Here is a 21,435-nt window from a genome sequence, read left to right as displayed (position 1 = left end):
CTGTTAATTCATAATAACAACACTTTATATCATATGTATATGATATTATGTCCATGTATTAGTTGATACCAATGGGACAGCACTTATATAGGCTATGCCATATGTTAAATCCTTTTTCCTATTCTTTTTTAAAAATACAAGTTATTGATATTGAAATTGAACTAGATGAATGACGGTTTCCTGATACCGATATAATTCAATTTCTTTCATACCTACGGGTACACTAATGCCGCCTGAGGCTGTATTGCATGGCTATGCATGCAATAAAGCCTCGTAACATCACGGCGTCAACAAAATTTATATTTAATCGGTAAAAATTTTACAAACTTGACTGGTTTTACTATAAAAGATGCAAACAACGGAATTTTTGTTGAAAATATACGTAATTTTTCATGTGTGAAAAATTGACTTTCAGTCGTGGATTTCAGCGAATTTATTTTAACATGGCGGGATATTATAGTGGTAAAATTGCGATAAAACGTCGAGGTATGAAAGAAAAGTACTCTTTCATAAGTGGATATGAAGGATAGGGATATTCTACCCTCGGGATCACAAAATGTTGCAAAACCCTCGACAAGCCTCGGGTTTTACTACATTTTGTGACAATCGGGTAGAGTATCTCTATCCTTCATATCCACATATGAAAGAGTCTTATAATGTTGCTCCACCCCCTTTGTGTCGTAGGTTCGGTTGAAGTACCGTAACATTGGTTCGGTGTACCATTTTGTAACTGCTTGTGTGAAGTAATATTGGGTAATAAACATGGCGGACCACTGAACTGTTGTTGTCTGATGTGTAGGAACACAATACGTCCACACTGACAGTAGAACACTAAACATGGTGTCAGAATGGTTTTCGATGGTAAGGTGAGTGACACTACTATCGTAAAAATCGATCGTGAGCCCAGGAAGATAATCGACATGGAGGCGCGGAGCGTTGTAAACATGAGTTGCCCAGGCCATGCAGTTCCCGCCAAATTTCATCGAGGACTATGAGGCCGGACAACGTGTATAAACTTTGAATCTATATAAACTTTTTGTGAAAACAAACTTGTTTTAAGATGTCAATGGTTAATCAAAACGTTGGTGGAAGCGCCGGGGCTCCACAAGGTACTGAAGGTGGTGCAAGTTAAGTCCAATCGTCGTTAATTCATGTCCCGTCAACCTTACTTTTCCAACAAAACTAGAAATGAAGGGTAATTTATCTGTGAACTGGAAGAATTTTCAGCAACTATGAAGTTGCCACAGGACTCATAAACAAATCAAAGAAGCTACATTATTAACATGTATAGGTGCTGAAGCACTCCAAGTCTATGATGGTCTAACATTTGAATCCGCAGAAGATAAAGATGACATTGAAAAGGTGTTAAAGAAATTTGAAGACATCTGTGTTGGTCAAACAAATGACATCTATGAAAGATACATGTTCAACAAAAGGGAGCAAGGTAAACATGAGTCTATTGATGAATATGTCGCCGCACTCTGATCCCTTGCTAAAACCTGCAAGTACGATACGCTTGAGGTTGAAATGATACGAGACTGAATCGTAATAGGTCTTGAAAACAACGGTACTAGAAAGAAACTACTCCAAGAGAGAAAACTGCACCTAAAAAAGTGTATTGACATTTGCCGGACTAATGAAAAGATTACTGTCCAAATGAAAGAAATTAACGAGGAAGTCCATTATATGAAGCGTAAAAACAACTCCACATAAATCTGAACAGAAATATGACCGATCCAGCGACGCGACGTGTAATTCGTGTGGTCCAAAACACGACAGAAAGAAGTAAAGTCGCCCTGCATATGGACGTAAATGCCGAAAATGTGGTGATAAGGGACATTTTGAGGTAAAATGTAAAGGCGAGCGTAAGCCTGAACGTCCAAGAAAACACAGCTAATGTCCTACCAGCCCGCGTGTATGCACGTGCATGTCATGATCGTCAATTTAAGAAATTGAAAAGCTATAACAGAAAGCTATAGATGTTCAATAAAACCACAACTAAACCAGTTGGAATGAGAACATTGGAAACCATCAATCCGAGAACAAGAGAGAAATATATGGTTGAATATGTGATCGTACAGGGAGATGTTCACCCTATCCTAGGGTCAGCTGACACACAGGAAATGGATTTGATCAGAATTCAATCCCAAAACATACAAGAGAGAAATGTGGGTGATGATGTCGTAAACCTGGTCGATACGAAGGAAATAAGTATCAGTGACATTGATAAAACAGGTGTTTGAAGGTGAAGGTTGTTTGCCAGGAGAACTTCATTTAGAAATTGATGAAACTGTTAAACCGTCGAAAATACCGGTGAGAAAACTGCCTGTAGCAACAAAACCAAAGGTCAAGGACGAATTAGACCGTTTGGTGAAAAAGGACGTGCTCAAACGTGTCACAGTTCCGACAGATTGGATTTTGTCGTTAGTCGTTGTTACAAAACCGTCAGGAAAAATCAGATTGTGTATAGACCCTTAACCGTTAAACAATGCGCTCAAACGAAATGACTACTCGATGCAAGTATTGGATGATGTGTTGCCAGACTTAGCTAACGCCAAGGTATTCACTGTTGCAGATGCAAAAAAAACGGCTTCTGGCATGTTAAACTCGATGAAGCGAGTAGTTTGTTAACAACGTTTGGGACCCCTTTCGGAAGATTTCGTTGCAACAAAATGCCCTTTGGCATATCGGTGGCACGCGAGGAATTCCAGCGAAGAATCGATGAGTGTTTGGAAGGTTTGACTGGTGTCACGGCCATACAATATAAATTATTGATATACGGTTCAGGAGAGATGGATGAAGACGCGTTGACAGATCATGAGATCAACTTGAAAGCGTTCATCCAAAGGTGTAACGAGCAGAATCTTAAGCTCAACAGAGACAAACTGGAGTTAAGACTATCGCGAGTAGCGTATATGGGACACATAATCTCGAGAGAAGGTTTACAAATCGACCCCGAAAAAACGCGAGCGATTAAAGAAATGCCCAAACCAGCAAACAAAGGGGATGTGCAAAGATTGCTGGGAATGACGAACTATGTCCAGAAATTCACTCCAAACATGTCCGAAATCACAACACCTCTACGACAATTAATCAGAAATGATACCGAGTTTGTATGGGATTGTGAACATGACACAGCATTCGAAAAAGTGAAAAACGCACTAACAGCAGCTCCAGTGTTAAAATTCTTTGATCCGTCAAAGGATACCGTCTTACAATGCGACGCGTCTCAGACAGTGTTAGGTGCATGTCTAATGCAGGATGGACACCCGATATGTTATGCTTCGAGGTCCTTGACCAAGACGGAAGAGCGGTATGCTCAAATCGAGAAGGAACTGTTGGCTGTGGTGTTCGGAGTAGAGAGGTTTGAGACATATATCTATGGACGTAAAGTGTCAGTAGAATCGGACCATAAGCCGCTCCAGAGAATGTTACTTCGGTTGCAGAAATTCAACATTGAAATTCAGTACAGACCGGGTCCGACAATGTTCATGACCGACGCGCTCAGTAGAGCATATCTCAAGGAAAACAATGAAAATCGGTCTGAAACCGAGCGCGAGACTGAATACATCAATGTGATACTACCGATTACAGAGTCGAGATACGACAGGCTGCAAGCCGCTACAGAATCCAACGAGGTACTCAGGCAACTCAAAACGGTAATTCCTCAAGGATGGCCGGACACTAAAGATACCCTCAATAACAAGCTTCATGTCTGCTTTACATTCCGCGATGAACTTGCCGTTCAGAATGGTCTAGTTTTCAAAGGTGACCGAGTAGTTGTGCCGGAGATTGAAAGAGAAAATATCATTGAGGCAGCACACTCGCACTTAGGAATACAGGGATGCATTCGGAGAATGAGAGAATCTTTGTATTGGCCAGAAATGTATAAAGACGAGGAGAACTTTGTCAGTACCGAAAGAACCGTTAATAAGCCATTAGGTACCTGACAGACCTTGGTCAAAGATACGTTGTGATCTCTTTGACCTAAATCAGAAAGCCTACTTAGTGACAGTAGACTATTTTTCCGATTACTTCGAGATAGACAGGTTGTTCGACAGAACTTGTAAAGAGGTAATTGGAAAATTATAGGCGCACTTCGCGAGACATAGGATACCAGATGTTATCTTTTCCGACAACGGACCGCCGTTCCAGAGTCATGAATTTGACAAATTTGCTGGAAGCTACGATTTTTAGCAAGTTACTAGCTCACCGAGAACCCACAGTCAAACAGAAAAGTTTAAAATGCGGTAAAAACGTCTAAAAGAATCATGGAGAAATCTATCCGTGACGCATTTCTAGCTCTGCTAGACTGGAGAAATACGCCACGCGAAGGAGTGAACTATTCACCGTCACAACGTCTATTCGGTCGAAGGACAAAAACTTTGTTACCAACATCAACGAAATTGTTAGAACCACAGTCGTTGAATTCAAAGGACGTAGAAGACAAAATAACACAAAGGAAAGAAAAACAACAGAATAACTACAATCATGGTGTGAAAGAACTAGGTATTCTGAAAGGAGGAGATGTGGTTAGGATAAAACCAGTGGGTAAATCTAAGCTATGGACAAAAGCCGTAGTTACAGACCAAACCGACATAAGGTCATATAACGTAAGAACAGAGGATGGAAGGGAATACAGACGTAATCGTCGCCACTGGAGAAAGACGCAGGAAAAATGGAAGCCTGTTGGTACACCAGTTATTCTAGGTTCAGATACTGATAGTTCAAAACCAGTTGTTGAAACTCCATAAGAAAGTGTAAATGCCACACCAGAAAACAAATGGAACTGGTTACACGAGAGACACGAGACACTTCTCTAAAACCATCACAAATCCCTGTGAGAGTTCCTAGTCCGACCCCAAGTACACCGGTGACGACGAGTTGGAAGAGAAACAGAAACATCTGCGAGATTTCGTGTGCCAGTTCAGTGTGCATTAATTTATATGTGCTTTTAGTCATGTTTGACAAGTTCGAAGGGTTTTCGAGTTAAATCAGTTAATTGATATTAGTTAAAAGTGTTTACAGACTTTAAAGTGGACATGGCCAATTGAGAACTGAAATATTATTTGAGAAATAATAATGTTAACGTTTAAATATGTAATTGCTTAGAAATTTATTCGAACAATAATAAATACATTTAGTTTCATCCATAGTGAAGAAAGTTAAGCACACATGGACTTAATTACATATTGATAAAGTTTATTTTATTCCCCATATCATATCTATGGATAGCTAAATATAATATCTAAAGAAAGGGGGATGTGTCGTAGGTTCGTTTGAAGCACCGTAACATTGGTTCGGTTTACCGTTTTGAAGCTGCTTGTGTGAAGTAATATTGGGTAATAAATATGGTGAACTACTGAACTGTTATTGTCTGATGTGTAGGAACACAATACGTCCACACTGACAGTAGAACACGAAACACGCTCTTCAATGACTTCATCTGGTCCATCCGCCTTAAATCCCTGACATGAAAACCTTTTAATGTAACCTTCCAAAGACATGAAAAGCCTCAATTTGTCAAACTTACAATCTTCAGATTTTCTCTCCGTTACAATATTTCCCCAACAACATAAACGTCTCAAATATTCTAAAATAAATGTTAAGTTAAACCTTATACTGATAACTCTTTTTACGCCAGCTTGGCAATCAATTGTATTTCAATGCATTAATTCTAAAAGCCTTTCGTAAGCCCATCTCAAATGCGGCTTTGCAATTCCTTGACTGTGTGAATCCGATTGTCAACAGGAAATACTACTTAGCCAGCAGATTATGCATAAATTGATATGCATATAAATACGTCTTCTGTTTAGGGTGTATGTCACCTATCATAAAAGTTTATGACTGTAAATGGCACTATTAGCATGAAGCAGAATATTTATTTAGGCTAATCACACACCAGAAAGGTCCATCGACATACATTTGCAGATAAAAGAGTTAAGTATTTTACAAGCGTGACATAACTTCACTGATATGTGTTGTATAATGTTGTTATAGTTATTTCATTGTATGTTTTGAAAATTTTGCAATTTCGATTAATCAGTGGATCATTCTGGTACTGTTATTAATTAAATCTGTACATATCTGGTATCCATTTTAGTTAGAAATTAATAGTAATTTTGATAATATTGTATTTGACATAAATGTTGTAATTTCAATAGGCCTATCCCAGAATTCTTCAATTTCATTTTGAAATTTATTTTCCATAATAATCTAACATTTCATTTGTTATATCACATATATGTATTACTATTGATTCTCAATGATATAACAAGGACATAGTCATTCATATCCCCCGCCAATGGAGATATCAAAGCTGAAGTAAGTTTGATTGTGGAGACTTATGTGTATGAAAAAAAAACAGGAAAAGGAAGTTGAGCTAAAGAAAGATGGAGTATAATTTAAGTAGAGCGGGGCTGCAATTGTTGAATCAGGTATACAACCTTGACATTTATATTAAACTACATACACAAAGATGGGTGGAGTTTTGCAAAGTAACATTTACCAATTACCATGATATTTTCAGCAATGTTTCCATGGTAACGGAAAAAGTACAAAAAATGAAAACCTAAAAATAGCAAAAGGTACTACTAGACCATAAGACCAATGTGTCTATGAAGTTTCGTGGAAATATCTCTTCTGGTTTTAGAGTTATGCTCCGGAAACCATTCGTACGGACGGACGGACAGACGGACGGACGGAGGGACGGACGGACGGAACCCATTTGTATATCCCCGCCAACTTCGTTGGGCGGGGGATAACAAGAAGGATTAAGTTAAGTGACCCCACAACATTGTGCATGGCAGTCTGATGTAACAGTGATCTACACACAAACATATCAATAATTTGATGATAATGCGGGCAAATCATGTATTTCTATCTTGTCTACTCAGAAAAGAACTTAAAGATCATGATATTTCAATAACATAGTTACAGTTACTTTTTAAAAGTAGGTTAAATATGGTAGAAATATTCAAGTCAATTTATTTTTCTCTATTTGTTTCATTTCCTATTCTTTGATGTTTTGGTACTAAAATATCATTAAGTATTTGGTATTAACGTTTCCTTCTACTTCTTTATCCAATACCTACCCAGAGTTTGGAGATTGAGCAGCAGGAAGATAAATATTCTCAAAGAAGTGTGTTGAAGCTTTGTCCCATAGTCGCTGCGTAAAGGCATCTTCCCTGTGATCAACATACAAATAATATTTTATCATTCGTGACATCCGCATATTGACACACTGATAATTATTCTATATAATCAATTGTAGTGTTAAGGGACAATTTGTTGTAAACACACAGTTGGTTTGCTGCAAAATGAAAAAAAAGAAAAATTGAATTGATTGAAATGAAGAATTCATGGGTGAAAGTATCAGAATTATTTTTTTTATTACAGAAATAGCTGTGGCTAAATATTCACAAATATTAAATTTGGTATCAATAATGAATACTTGATAAATAAATGCAAATATAAAGTCTAATATCATATCAATCTCAATTTTATATGTCATACTATTTATCAACTGCACGACTTAATGACAGTTTATTTTTCTCCCCAATAAAGTCCCTTTAAAATTCAGGTGAAAAATTCATAAACAAACGAGGCAAACTGGATATTAAGAAATCATCATGTGATTTAATATCTTATTATGATGTCCCTATGAAATAATGAACACTCCTTGTAAGTATAATACACGTACCATTCCTTTGGTGTGACTTGACTGAGGTTGATAATTTCATCTAGGATTTCACCTCGTGCTTTATCAAACAGTTCATCCTGTAGGTAATAAGTATATCAACATTACAAAAATTTGTAACAAGGACATAGTCATTCAGATCCATCGCCAATGGAGATATCAAAGCTGAAGTAAGTTTGATTGTGGAGACTTATGTGTATGAAAAAAAAAACCAGGAAAAAGGAAGTTGAGCTAAAGAAAGATGGAGTATAATTCAAGTAGAGCGGGGCTGCAATTGTTGAATCAGGTATACAGCCTTGACATTTATATTAGACTATATACACAAAGATGGGTGCAGTTTTGCAAAGTAACATTTACCAATTACCATGATATTTTCAGCAATGTTTCCATGGTAACGGAAAAAGTGCAAAAAATGAAAACCTAAAAATAGCAAAAGGTACTACTAGACCATAAAAAGAATGTGTCTATGAAGTTTCGTGGAAATATCTCTGCTGGTTTTAGAGTTATGCTCCGGAAATGAACCTGCTACAAAAATATGATATTTTCAGCAATGTTTCCATGGTTACGGAAAAAGTGCAAAAAATGAAAACCTAAAAATAGCAAAAGGCACTACTAGACCATAAGAACAATGTGTCTATGAAGTTTCATGGAAATATCTCTGCTGGTTTTAGAGTTATGCTCCGGAAACGATTCTTACACAAAAATCTGCCATTTTCAGCAATGTTTCCATGGTTACAGAAAAAAGTACAAAAAGTGAAAACCTTAAAATAGCAAAAGGCACTACTAGACCATAAGACCAATGTGTCTATGAAGTTTCGTGGAAATATCTCTTCTGGTTTTAGAGTTATGCTCCGGAAACGAACCTGGTACAAAAAAATGATATTTTCAGCAATGTTTCCATGGTTACGGAAAAATGCAAAAAATGAAAACCTAAAAATAGCAAAAGGCACTACTAGACCATAAGACCAATGTGTGTATGAAGTTTCGTGGAAATATCTCAACTGGTTTTAGAGTTATGCTCCGAAAACCATTCGTACGGACGGACAGACGGACGGACGGACGGACGGAACCCATTTGTATATCCCCCGCCAACTTCGTTGGGCGGGGGATAATTAATACACTAGGTTTTCAGTAATAAGATAATTACTTATTTTAGTATTTGAATTTGTAAATTTCCTGTTTTGGACTCATACTTATAAATGAATAGACATTTTGCTGGAGTGCTCATTGCGGACTCAAGAGGAAATAATTTCGATAAATTCAAGACCCCTGCAGATAAATTCCGATTGAAATGTATTATTCAACGAGGCGGTAAAATAGAAGACTTAAGAGCATTATCAATTCCAATTTTACGGACATTCGAGCCACAAAAAACACTAATTATCAAAATCGCAGCCGGTATCAACGACTCATTAGTTCTTAAACGTGACTCATTAGGAAAGACAATTATACCATCAGAAAAATCAGCAGATGATTTGGTAAAAGAATTTACAAATTTTAAGGACAGAATTAAGGAGATACGACCAACTTCTAACATCAGTTTTGTGACAATTCCTCTTGCATCATTAAAGGATTTTCAAACAACTTACAGCAAGACACAAGTGTGTACCGAACATCTTGGACCTCTACAGGAACAACATAACAGTGTGATATTGGAGGTGAATTCAAGACTTCACCTGTTAAACCAGCAAAACGTGCCAGCTAGTTGGACAGTCAAGTGGGCCGACATTGTGATTAAAAAGCACAAAAAACGACGCGGTAGAGCACGGACACTTGTCGTTGCCTATAATTTCAACTACGAACACTTTTATGATGGTTTGCACGCCAAGTCAGAGACGAAGAAAGTGTTATTTAACCAGATAATTACTGGAATATCTGCGGACATTTCAAAGTTGGAGAGTTCCATATAGGAAAATTTGAAAGCTTACTTATTTGTGTTTGCGTGGTTGGTGATCTGTTGTCGCCTGATCCCCATGCACATATAAGTTTGAACTAAAGCAATATTTTGTGTTTGTGTGGTTGGTGATCTGTTGTCGCCTCTTCCCCTTTCACAAAATGATTCGCATAAACTTTGCCAATAAGGATTCCTTAAAGGAAATTCCAGGTATTGGGAATCGCTTAGCAGAAAAGATTCTACAGCTCAGAGAGATGTTAGGGGACATTAATAGAGAAGTTTTTCTTTAAATACCCTACCTCAAACCAACAGACGCAATGATGAATTGTGTGGATTTTTCGCCAAGCTACGAAAAAAGGATTGACCAATTTTCAATGAGTGCAGCAACAAGCTTGAGTGAAACAGCCAGTAGCCATCCAGAAGAGGTTAGTTCCCCAAAGGATAAATCTCAAACGGCTAGATCCTCTCACTTTGATGGAGGCCCCCAGTTTGCTCAAGAACATCCTTCATATCAGCAAGAACCTTCATCAACCTATAGATTCTCTAATTATGAGGGAGGCGCTCAGTATGGATATGTTCAACAACAACCGTCATATCAGCATGAGCCGTTGCCATATAATCAAGTTCATCATTTTCAAAGGAATCCATATGGACCCCCAGACTACAGGTATACGCCAAACGGCAGAGGTCGAGATCCATACCAACAACATAATGAGCCAGTTCATAATTATAATTATCAACCTCACAGACGTCGGGTGATGATTCCGAAGACTCTAAAGTACGACGGAAACTCGGACTGGAAAGCCTTTGTAACAAAGTTTACTAAGTTTGCAGAGTCTGAAAACTTGACAGCAAGGGAATGTAAGGATAATCTCTGCTGGGTATTGGAAGGAAAGGCAAGCGAATATTTTACGTTACTGTTGGAACGCGAACCCCAAATTGAATACTTTGATATCATGTCAAAGATGGACAGACGATTCGGATTTAAAGAACTGCCCGAAACGACACAAGCGCGATTGCGAAGTGCTCAGCAATACCAAGGAGAAAAGATAGCAGATTGGGCAGACAGAGTGGTGTCATTAGCGACCAAAGCTTACCAAGACATTCCAGAGGAATTTATGTACCGACAAGCTATTGCAATAATCTGTCAGGGAGCATTGGATAAGGAAGCCGGTCAACATGTACTAAACCAGAGAGTGGGTACTACTGAGGAAGTGATTGACCAAATTCGCCTGTTCCAACATACCAGAAAAGCAATCTATGGCCGGGAAAGACCGAAATATCAGAACAATAAGGAGGCATGTCATGAGGATGATCCAGAACAACCTAACGTAAGCCGGACGTTTACTCAAAGGGTAATGAATAATCCAAGCCAGCGGACTTCATCCACCGCTGATCATGATTTTCAGGCGGTAACCAAACAACTTTCTTTAGTGGAAAGGAGAGTCAACGAGTTGCAAGATTCTATGCGGCAGGTGCTAGCAGCTATATCAAATCCTAAAAAGGATGTCATGTGTTATGGTTGTGGTATGAAGGGGCATATTAAGCCAAACTGCCCTTCAAGGACAGAAGAGAAGAATGTAGTTCAGACTCTTGACGTCTCCACCCCTTCAGAGCTGGAGCCGGCTAATGAATCAGAAGAGTACGAGGTCAAGGAGGAGTTAAACGAGTAGAGGTCGGACAGCAGGGCCAAACCCCGACCTTGGATACTGAAACGGACCCTATTTCTGATGATGTCATAATTGATACATGTGTTGGTGAAACTGCTACAGATGTTAAACTGAAACCCAAGGCTAATTGTAGTGGTATCAAAAGTGTTTCTAATGGAGAAATGAAAAGAACAGAAGTGCGACCTAACAGCGTAGCGCGAGTGTCTTGCCGAATTGGTGGCAGCGTGGAAATGCCCAGCAAAGTAGTAGATTCGACTTTGCAAAATGGTTTACCTTACAATGTGCAAAAGTTTGTGAAGGGGTGCATTGTCTGCAATACTAGAAAGAAACTAAATTGGAATGTGCTTGCCCGAAAACATTTGGCAACAACACAACAAAGAAGCAGAACAAATGGAACGGTACTGTTGCCGTTCATGTGAACCTTCCACGAGTAGGTGAAAGTTCAGCCAATTAAATTGTTGAAATTACCTTAATATGGCTGTTACATGATATGCTTCAGTTTAGAAAAGAGGGAGGAGTGTGGTATTGACATAGTATGCATGTGTGTGGAAAGGGAGATAACTCCAATACGCACGTAAGTGAGAGGCTGAGCATGCGCAATGAGAGATGTAAGATATAAGACCAGAAATAAAAGCAGACGTGAAATCCAGACAAGAAGTGTTTGAGTATTTTCCTACCGGTCATCGACCAGAACATACAACAACAGTGTCGTATCCAAGGAAGTGGCAGCCATTTTTATTTTTGCTCTGCTTAGTTACCTTCACTGGCCAACCCCCTATATAAAGCACGAGACTAGACACACGTGCGTCATTTCAAACATAACTTGTCTTGTATACACATGCCCCGATATTGCAAATAACAATGTCAAACTGAAAATAAACACTGCACTCACCTGACAAAGTTTCATTGAAATAATACATGAATGTGTTGTCAGCTAAATCCCAAATAATATCCCAAACGAGCTAATGAAACACTTCAATATACACTAGGTTTTACACGTACACCGACACGTGTGTGTCCTTGGTACAGTAGTTGTCGCTTGTTCGGGACAGGTAGTCAAGTGCACATGGCCAGTCGACGATAATGTACGTGGAGATATGTTGACGGTTAATCATTTGGATTTCTATTCATTTGTGTGAAAATTTTATTTTGACAAACATGTAAATTACAGCTTAGAGGACTTGATGTATTTTGTTGCCAAACAAGCCCATATACCTTTATAGGTAAGTGTTTTGTTTACGTAATAGTAGGTGATACACAGTGGACAACTGCCAGGTGTGTATGTACGTGTATAGACTGAGCGCACGTGTGTCGATTCACGCGCTTTATATAGGGGTCGGTGAGAGCACCGGATACAGACAGAGCGAAAAACAAAAATGGCTGGCCTCGATAGAAGGTTGTCTCATAAACGATTCTTGAAATACAAGTGTGCTTAATATTTTTTTAATCTCAATTTAAAACTGTTTAACTTGCATTGTCAGCTTTAATATCAGAGAACCTTCGAATATGAAGTCAAATTTACCCCTATACTACAATGATCTACAGGGACACAGAAGATACAGAAACAGGGGAAATTGTTTTCAAAATAACAAACTTCATATCAGCTTTATAAAGTAATTCAGAATCAACTTTGTTTTCATAACTTACGGTATTGAAGAAAACAATGATTCCCAGCTGGAATATCTTGTAAACCTGAATAATACTTGTGAACATTTAAATTTCTTTTCCTAAAAAATATATCTACCTTTACAACTGACCACGGATCAACTTCTGTTGTTCAAACCATTGAACTTTTATACCATCTTTGTACGAACAATAGTACTAGCTCTCCTTGCCCGAGCTGTCCTATCTGTAACCTGGTCTGAAACCTCCTCTTTACTGTATCATCGCATCACAATTTCTATGTCTCAATACATCTGGGTACTGTTGCATCTGCTGTGAGGATGCATCATTTGATCCACACTCAGAGGACATCAATAGGTATAACTCTCTACATCTATAGATCAGTAATATATTGCTATCGTCCCCAATATGGGGCTATCAGAGTCAGCGTCACATCCTTGTCTGGCTTTCTGGAACTCTTTGAGAGATATTGGTAGGCATATGCGAATTAGCCGGTCCAACTCTGGGCTAGAGCATATGTAGCCTCTTATAAACGTATCCACATAACTTTTTTTGAGTTATCGCCCTTTGTAAAGCGATAGTGGCGCCCGGAGTAAAGCAACTTCCGGTTTACATGGACAGAGCATTGTATGGTAGTAAACGTCAGCCGATCTTTCACGTAAAACTAGTTAATTACGAAAAGTTAGAGGTATATGTGAGTTACGTTTGGATATTGAACTGTTGCTTAAACATTATGAAAGAATATTGTTAACTGTCAAGTTAAATTTAGTGCAAAAACTACCGACTCTAAGTCGCCGGTGACGTGATAATGGCGGTATGATGATATGAAGATTTATATAGACTTAGCCTGTTACCTAATCCATTTACAGTATGTGTGTTTTCATGCATAATAAAATTTGCGGAAATTAAAAATCATAACCTGTAAACTTGCCCCACTTAAAAGTCTAGTATGTACCGTACCTGTAGCCTGAAGCTGTCATCTAATAAACCACATCTGACAACATGAAATCTATCTTCCTCTAGAGTCTAAATTATTTGGCTATTGTACTTGCCTAAAGCCAGGTCACACTGATTTGAGAGCTATAAAATCTTTAAACCAAGGACACAGACACTTATAAATCCTTGCTTGAAACTAACCTCAATATAATAACCCATTCTGGAAGCATTGGTAGGGTAACTGAGTATAAAAGATCATATGAACTTAATATTTTCATGTATTCCTGTCAGAAAGAGGGCATAAAAGAATCAATTTTCAGAATTTTCTATGTCCCACCATCCATATTCCATTTACAAAAATAAATAAATATGTCTTCAAACCTACCTACAATTACCATTATCTATGATGTGACTTAATATATATAAGCAACATAGTGTAAAATTGTTTCACAGTTTCCCTATGGGTTATTGTCATGGCCATTTCCCATAAAGGGAAAATTCAATGAGGCTAGTGAAGACTACAAGATATCTGTCATCTTGGAAATGCCAAGATTTGAAGATATTGTTTTCTTTTGTTTTGGGCAGTATACTTAGCTTCTGTAACTTCACAAGAGAATTACAATTATTGTATTGATTTACATGTATATATACATAATGTATATTAAATATGTACAATACATGTAGATAGGCCAGGTTTTCTTTCCAGTTTTGATATACATGTACATGTATATATATAGGATCCCTGATTCTATGTTTCTTAAGTTTGAAGGTACCATACTGGCTAAAATGAGACTAATGTATTTCTAGAATAGTTACTGCATTCTTAAAAGACTTTATGCATCATACATTATCATAGTGCATTTGTATCACTACATGGTTTGATGTATGTACTTGCATTATTTGTACTATATAGTAATCATCAATCTATAAATAATTTGTTTGATTGTTGACAATTTATGTTTCACTTAAAAAATATTAACACAAAAATGGAAGAGGTAACAGGTTTAACTTCTTCATGAAGGCGGTGGAGTACAATTCACATAAATATACACACACAAAAAAACAAGTACATACTGTACATGTACATTCATTCAGCTTCCTCTTCATTTAGACAGCAACAAATACCTGTACCTATTGTTGTCATCTGCTTTTAGGATTAGATCATTTCATATTTGTTTATTTTTTTATTTGAAACCATGTCCACTTTCGGGATATATGTATCTAATAAATCGCCAACATATTGCTATGAAGTATGTGTAAAGAGTGTGCATTTCATTTTGAAAAGAAATATTCAAATATATCTATCTACATAAAGGTAGGCCTACATATCATGATTGGTATTAAAAATCTGATTAGAATGAATTGACTATCATCGTTTACAAAGTCTTTCAGAAAGCAAACCTTTCAAGGTACAAGTCAATCCATGTAAGATTTGGCTTCACATAAATAATTTATTTAAACTATTACAAGTTGGATAAACATAAGCAATACATTTGGTGATGGTAAGCTGCATATAACAGTTTTATTTCCAGGCCTTGGGTGCAGAAAGAACACATGGAAGATATTACAACATATGCAAAAAAAACTATATATGCACAAATGTCATTATTGTATTTTAGACTTTGGGTTGGAAGGGTGCTGTTTATATGAGAAAAAAAATCATACATACATTGTATTTCTATTTCAAATGACAAGAGTCCTATATTTTAATAGACACCACATATGAGAGGTAAACACGGTGCGTGAACTACATGTAGTGGTTTTCATCACCAATTTGGATGATGTACAATGTACTTGTAAATTACTTTCAAAGGTACAATTGTAGGTCAAAAACAGTCTCACTCTGCAGACGAACATCTTGATTTTCTAGTTTGGAATTTAGGCATGATATGCCAGTGAATGTACCCAGTTCTTTTAAAAACTTCGATATGTACACACAAACATACACACATATATACATGTAAGATGTATATACAAAAACCTGTATACATTGCATGTTTCTGGTACATATATATGATGGTTTTAGTGAGAAAATGTCGGAATAAACGCATACATTATCGTAATAAGTGGATAAATTACCACATGCTATTTTCACCATGCTTTAATACATTCTCGGGGAAGATGGAAGACACAAGATCGGACTTACAAAGTTGAATGAACCCTCCACTGAAACTTTAATATCGGCCACGCCCACTCAAAAAATGAACGAAAATGTTGGGAAACTATCCAATATTTACGATAAAAAAACCACCTACATATATGGAAATATGTAATTCAAATAAAATTAGCAGCAACACAGCAAAGAAACGTGTAACAAATCGGGAAAATTCGTTTCAAAGGTAGTAAGCTGTTACTATATTACAGTGTACGTAACGAAAACCGGAAGTGTCTTTACTCCGATCAAGGGGAGGATAACTCTAAAATTTCAAGATGGCGGATTGATGTGGATAGGTCTATAGATTCAATGGGATTGTCGGGAAGGAGTTTAAAGAGGTAGTGTAATGTGGAAGCAAACCTTAAATAAAATCATTGATTAACCATAAAAAAATACTATAACACGAAGCAAAAAAATTTCCGGTGCGTCATTTCACATATAAAAGGCGTAAAAGTAATCTCCGTTCAAAAACATACCTTTAGAATTTTCAACTTTAGGGAATTCCCCTTTTTACCGGAAGTGACGTACTGTGAGCAACAGATTCCGTCTGTGTTGTAACAACACGATGGCTTCGTGCTCGATGCGTATCTATTTGAAAACATTGCATTATAACTCATCGCCTCTTTATATTTTAATTTATCTTTTTACGTACGTATACAGTTTTTGTATGCCTAAGCTTAAGTTTTTTTCCTGTAAATGTGATAAAAATGGCAAGTTTTCGGCACAAAGGATAACGGTGCATTGTTGCCGCAGGCTGCAGCGGTATCGAGACATCTCGCACTTGGAGACCTCGGCACTTCGGTGTTTTTTTCACCTCGACATTTTTCCGATATCTCGGCACTTGTCGGTATCTTTGTCGGTATAATGATATAAAGATACATCATTCGCCTAATCATTAATGCCTCAATTATAAATCCTTGTTATATGAAATCTAAATCTTATGTCATAAACACACGTGTTCCGTGGTACAATAATGATGTACATTGTAGTTCAGACTTCCGAATGTGTCAATTTACGATATATTTATACATATAAATATTCATTAACAACCTTAATGCATGTTATCATTTTTCTTTCAAGTCGGTTAAAGATGCTCCACCGCCGACAGAGCATAAATGATTTTCATTATTTGAACAATAATTGACGTTTTATCGTGTATATAAATATATGTCTAATTAACACAAAAAATGATATAAAATAACTCATTTTGCCTTTGATGCATGCGCAATCAGTACTTCATTCCATATAGGATATAGTGCCACGGATTTTTTTATGTCCTATATGCAATGAAGTACTGATTACGTATGCACCAAAATCAAATTAATTTATTATTTGTGTTTATTAGATACATGTATATACATACGCGATTAAACACCAATTATAGTTCAAATGGTGAGTATCATTTATACTCTGTCGGCGGTGGAGCATCGATCTTTAATAAATTGACTGTAATTTATTTTCTGATATTCACAACTGGAATATTTGCAACATATTGATCATCATATCGCTATAAGTCTATAACAACATGATTAAAAGACATTTGATTGACTGATTGATTGATTGATGGGGCTTAACGTCCTTGTTCCGGTTATAACCGAGCCTAGGACACAAAGTGGGGAGGGGGTTTAATGGGGGATATTAAGGGAGGCAATTTCGCACTTTACTGTATATCATAAAGGTTCTAAATACCAAAACAACAACATTACATCATTCACATCACCCCACGATAGGAAATAATGTGTATTATGTAGCTTCATCTCTTTGACGAGAGCCTGTAGTCCATGTTGATCTACAATAATCACATTATAAACATACCAAAACAACAACATCACATCATTAATAGCATCTCCCACGATAGGAAATAACGTGTAGCTTCACCACTTTGACGAGAGCATGTAGTCCATGTTGATATACACCAAACAACAAAACAAACTTCATATATGACCCCTCCCCCCCAAACACCCCATATCCCGACCCCAATCCCTACCATCTTCTATCATACTATTCTACCTTTACTACTATATATCCAACGTGATTTATATAAAAAAAACATCTGCTTTAGTAGGACAGACTTGTGGATGATTTTACACAGTAATCAACAGTCTCCCGAGAAAACATTGGTTGTAATATATAAAGACATTTGACACGAACACATGCATTTTTATGCAATAAATCTTGTACCGAAGTACATGTTTTGCGGGAGGTCGCCGTAGATCTAGAGGCCCCGCCCCCGCCATAGCATTGGCTACAAGCCTCGATGTTCACGTGTCATTGATTGACGAGGCGTGTTCCATTGGTTACTGAATCTGTGCTCCAGACGAATACGCTCAGATTTATTTCTGCAACCAAACCGAAGCATGTGATATGCAATGTGTCGCTATATAGAAATCTTCAAGTATATGTTGCAAAAAACGTTAATTTACGTTCCGGGACTTGTATTTTGGCATAACCAGAACAAAATACCTATCACTGTAAAATCTACTAAATTTGATGTATACGTCGTAAATTTCTTATGAACGGAGTAAATAATGAACAGCGAACTTTAAGTTGATTGCTGTAAAATCTTGCGATATTGGAAATTAAAGCTCAGATACATTTGTATGTCAATGTCTGAGGCACGTTCTTGTCTTCTCAGTAACAACTTACAAATGTACCTAGCTTTAGTTAACATTTTATGCAGAGACTAGAGAACGTGCTAAATTTTCTTGTACATATATGTTTGTGGTTAAAAAAAACCCTGAAAAAGTTACGTGTATTGGGCCTTTGACATTGTCGAAATCAATTCTTTACGTTTGCAAATTGCAATTAATTGTAAAATCAGATGTCCTGGTATTGTATATTTTTTTTTATATATATTTCATGCATTTTGACATATTTCTAGTTGATTGTCACAGTTTCGTTATTTAACCAAAGTTTATTAAATTCCATATGATCAGAGATAAAAATTTGCAGATTCCATTATAAAGGTATAATTTTCCGTGGTCTATTTAATATTTAGACATGCATTTTTATGCAATAAATCTTGTACCGAAGTACATGTACATGTTTTGCGGGAGGTCGCCGTAGATCTAGAGGCCCCGCCCCCGCCATAGCATTGGCTACAAGCCTCGATGTTCACGTGTCATTGATTGACGAGGCGTGTTCCATTGGTTACTGAATCTGTGCTCCAGACGAATACGCTCAGATTTATTTCTGCAACCAAACCGAAGCATGTGATATGCAATGTGTCGCTATATAGAAATCTTCAAGTATATGTTGCAAAAAACGTTAATTTACGTTCCGGGACTTGTATTTTGGCATAACCAGAACAAAATACCTATCACTGTAAAATCTACTAAATTTGATGTATACGTCGTAAATTTCCTATGAACGGAGTAAATAATGAACAGCGAACTTTAAGTTGATTGCTGTAAAATCTTGCGATATTGGAAATTAAAGCTCAGATACATTTGTATGTCAATGTCTGAGGCACGTTCTTGTCTTCTCAGTAACAACTTACAAATGTACCTAGCTTTAGTTAACATTTTATGCAGAGAGAACGTGCTAAATTTTCTTGTACATATATGTTTGTGGTTAAAAAAACCCTGAAAAGTTACGTGTATTGGGCCTTTGACATTGTCGAAATCAATTCTTTACGTTTGCAAATTGCAATTAATTGTAAAATCAGATGTCCTGGTATTGTATATTTTTTTTTTATATATATTTCATGCATTTTGATATATTTCTAGTTGATTGTCACAGTTTCGTTATTTAACCAAAGTTTATTAAATTCCATATGATCAGAGATAAAAATTTGCAGATTCCATTATAAAGGTATAATTTTCCGTGGTCTATTTAATTTATATTTACATAGTAATGTTACATGCATTTTTATCGCCAGCAGAACATGATATTGACGTCAATTTTTTGTTAAAGGATTTGTGCAGCCAATTTTTTTTTTTTTTTTTTTTTTTGATAATACGTCAGGATATTGCTTTTGATTAATGAATAAATTAAGTCCCACACAACGAATCGCCTAGCGTTTAGCGCTATCGGTTGGTTTTGGTCGTGATTTACGGGTAGCGTCGACTACGGTTCAGAGATAATGAGCTAGGTGGTCACGTGGTCTTGTGATGTCAGAGAAGTCCGCGGCTACACAAGGTAAACCTAGTACATACATGTCTATAGCACATATACGTATACGTTAGATCTACAATTTGAGTTTTTCGAGTAAATGGTTATTCTAGCTTTATGATGTAGATATTTTCAGTTTCAAAACATTCCATTTACAACACTTAAAAAATTCAGACAAGCATATATCTAACTTTAGATTAGATAATCAGTCCAATTTGATAGCGATATCAAAAAGATGTTCGAATCAGTATGGACTTAGATTTAGATAGCATTGGATGTAAATTTCAGTGTAATAAAAAACAGTATAATGTAACACTATCTTTTTACGAGTAAAATCCCAAAAATTTAGCATGAATATATCTAGAATCCGTGTTTTTATTTCAAACTTCTGCTATAACGATGCAAACACGGCACAGTTTTTGAGTAAAAATAAAATGTGGTTATCAGTTATGTGATATTGGAGTAACAGTACCGAACTTATACCGAAAATAATATGTATATCTATATTGTTGCTTTTGAAACTTTATCCCTAACGTTAACTAAAAAGCAGAAATACATCAATGGTATTTCTGATATATGTTCCTAAATCAGTTTAAGTGTAGATTTAAATTCATTATTTCAAAATTATACTAAATCCTTAAAATAGTATATTCATTGTCGACCGTTTTGTATATCATACCGTGATTTAATAGTATGATATATGAACATTTATCGTATAATCCAAAAAGTAACCACATATAGTGTTCAAATGAAAATTGAAATTACTTGTATACAGGCATTATAAAAAGATATAATATCTTGTACCTTTCTAAAAATATACTAAGTGATATTTAAATAAGCATATTTATTGTGATAATGTTGTAACCTTCTTGTATGACTATACATGTACATTTAGATTCGAAACGGTGAAAATCCATGCTTAGAATTTTTACTAATACCTTAGAAATTACGGAAGATTGGTATATGCCACGATTCCGTAATTACAGTACTAGACTGGAATAATTTTTAAGGTTAAACCTTTAGTTGAAATAGTTCTTAGAACCATTTTTGTTTCTGAATAAGTCCATTTTTGTTTTACCTGTGTACGACATATATATATGTGTTTGTAATATATATTCCTAGGTATGATCAGGTATATTTCACTTCCATTTGCTTTTACATCTTCATTTTAAAAATGGAGGTGACAATAAAAAACCTAGAACATAGATGTACGGGGTTTCCATAATTCAAATCACAATCCAATTAACGGATGTCCTAACCTGATTGACAGTTAGACAATAGCAAATACCCGATATAGTCCACTTAATAGCAAATTGCCAGCGGCCAGGTAATTACAGGTGAGTTC

General features: G+C 36.4%; 1 protein-coding gene across 2 annotated transcripts in view; it reads right to left on the bottom strand.

Annotated features, from left to right (window-relative positions):
* Positions 1–13,413, bottom strand: part of LOC138322840 (serine/threonine-protein kinase SBK1-like) — a 37,879-nt gene extending 24,466 nt beyond the window's left edge. The window contains exons 1-3 of one of the 2 annotated variants that reach the window (XM_069266977.1): positions 13,008–13,413; positions 7,703–7,779; positions 7,095–7,187 (exon numbers count right to left, since the gene is read on the bottom strand). The gene's annotated coding sequence lies outside the window, so the exon portion shown is untranslated. Of the gene's footprint in view, positions 1–7,094; positions 7,188–7,702; positions 7,780–12,155; positions 12,268–13,007 lie in introns of those variants that run through there. The other variant, XM_069266978.1, reaches the window with a different exon arrangement.
* Positions 13,414–21,435: the final 8,022 nt, after the last annotated feature.

The sequence above is a fragment of the Argopecten irradians genome, chromosome 5 (assembly GCF_041381155.1).
Source record: "Argopecten irradians isolate NY chromosome 5, Ai_NY, whole genome shotgun sequence".
Taxonomy (NCBI): Eukaryota; Metazoa; Mollusca; class Bivalvia; order Pectinida; family Pectinidae; genus Argopecten; species Argopecten irradians.
Note: the sequence above shows the minus strand (reverse complement) of the source record. Positions and strands in the feature narration are given on the sequence as shown.